Raw genomic sequence first — 2550 nt, 5'->3', positions numbered from 1 at the left:
CTGCATTGCTGGTGGGACTGCAAAATGGTCCAACCTCTCTGGAAAGCAATATGGCGCTTCCTCAGAAGCTTGAAAATAGAAATACCATTTGATCCAGCAATTCCTCTACTTGGTATTTACCCACAAGAAAAAAGAGCCACAATCCGAGAAGATACATGCCCACCAATGTTCATAGCAGCACTATATAGCAAAAAGATGGAGACAGCCAAAGTGCCCATCAATTGAAGAATGGATAAACAAGCTGTGGCACCTACACACAATGGAGTATTATGCTACCTTGAAAAATAGCAAAAAGCTGCACGCCACTTCCTAACATGGATGAACCTTAGGACATTATGTTGAATGAAATTAGTCAGTCACAAAAGGAAAAATACTGCATAAGACCACTACTGTAAAAGACTAAGAAAAAGAACCCATACTAATCCATTAAAGTGGATTCTTAGCTGCTTGCTAGGACGTAGGGGTAGGGTCAGGGGTGGGAGGGGAAGGTGGAGCACAGAGCAGGGAATAGACACAGGATAATTTGGGTATTGGGGAGGGGGGCAATATACAAGTAGGGAGAGGGGAATGGAAGAACAATGCAGACGGGAGAACAATTAGACAGGTATGAATGGGCTAAATGGGACAGAGGTAAAAAATGATGTAGGTACAACTTCAGAACAGGGCTCTGGGATACAGAGACGGAGACATGGTTGGAATGGAGAAAAGGGGGGAATAAGGTTAAGATGCTTGGCTGTCACTTGAACCTTGGTTATCCATGCATTATATTATAAAACAGACACTGGAGGGGGAGAGAAAAGAATAGCCAAAAATATCACCATAGAAAATCTTGTAAGTCTATCTTCTGCCTATAACTGGTTGGAATACCTAAAATGGGGCTATAATGTGTCCAGTGAAGGAGGTTTCCTGAGGAGCCTCTGCATTAAATACAGACCTTCAGAGATGGGAAATTTTCCACTTAAAAGGACAAGCAGACCAGCCTGGATTAGCTAGAAAACCAGAAGATACTTCTTGAAAGAAAGACCTACAGGAAAAATACAAAACAATAAGGGCAGTCTGACTGTTACCACAAGAACAAGTAAGTTGTTTGCCAGGAGACATCAAGGCAAGTGGTCGGGTCCTCTCAGTGCAAATCCTCTTCCAAAACTAAGACACAATGGAAATACATGCTCTTATTGGCGACCACACATATCACCCATAAGGGGAAGTGACCAAAGAACATCAATGAAGTGGCGAGCTTAGCCCTACATCGTTCAGCAGAATACTGTGAATCCGGGTGGAGACCTGGTGGCCCAGCAGTGAGGCAAGACCTGTGGACTCATGGGCTCAGAGTCAATGACACAGCCACAGAGGACTAGAATGGAGAGCGAAGTGGCCAGCTGATAAGAGGGGGCAGACAGAACACCCACACTTGCAGATGATACCCACTTGTCCTGGCTTCAATGACTGGATGAACAGAGCTCAACCCGAAGAAGAAAGAAGAGGGAAAAAAGCGTCATCTAATACAATTTGATAAACTTGACCTACACCTATAAATGCAGTAGCTCAAAAGAGGAAATAAATCCCTCCACACAAAGGGTAGACAGGGATGGGCAACTTGGACATTGGCTACCCAAAATGGGAGGAGGGATACAAAGGTAAGAAGTGACTGGCTTACAAGCTTTCAAGAGGGAACCTAGATCCAAAGTTTGTGGAGGAAGGTAGAGTCTCCAGTGAATAGTATCCAGCCTGTCCAAGAAGGGCTGATGAAATGAAATGCAGATGGATCTCTTGTGATGCAATAGTGAGCAATTGTTATCAGGACTGATTGTGAGGGTTGGAAATGTAAAGGTGGACATTTTATAGCAAGGAGGGGAGTGATTAACTTTTCAGGCTAGGACCAGAAAGCCCTGGGATCATCAATGGAGAAGAGCGGAGAGCGGGACCCTGCCCAGAGAAACAGTGAGGCCTGAGATGGAGGCAGAAAAGATGACTTGAAGAGATGGAGTGGCTGGGAACTTGAGAATTGAACTACATTCTCTTCAGTCCTAAGACTAGATGAACCAGATGTGCCTGACTACCAATACTGACTAATCTAATCAGGGACATAAAAGTCAAGGTAAAATGGAAGAAAAATGTAGAAAGAAAAAAAATGTCGTTGCAAAAGATTTTTTCCTAGTCTGTGGGTTCCCTTTTTACTCTCTTGGTGAAGTCTTTTGAAGTCGTTTAAAAGGCCAGACCTACCAATTAAAAGAAGCTAGAAGAACACCTAAAAAGTATCATCTTAACATAACTTTTGAACATGAAATTAAGCTTTCTCTGCTGGTCACCCTTCAGCCAATTAATTTTAGTTTACAAATAAAAAATACTATTGTAATAATTAAGGAGCTCTGGTAGCGTAGTGGTTACGAATTGGGCTGCGAACATTAAGGTCAGTGGTTCGAAACTACCAGCTGCTCCGTGGGAGAAAGATCAGGCTTTCTACTCCCATAAAGATTTACACCCTCGGAAACCCTGTACAGGGTCACTATGGGTCGAAACCGACTCGACGGCACTTAACAACAACAACAT

This window comes from Chrysochloris asiatica, unplaced genomic scaffold (genome assembly GCF_000296735.1).
Source record: "Chrysochloris asiatica unplaced genomic scaffold, ChrAsi1.0 scaffold00426, whole genome shotgun sequence".
Lineage (NCBI taxonomy): Eukaryota > Metazoa > Chordata > Mammalia > Afrosoricida > Chrysochloridae > Chrysochloris > Chrysochloris asiatica.
The sequence above is the reverse complement of the archived record's forward strand: the minus strand, read 5'-3'. Positions refer to the sequence as shown.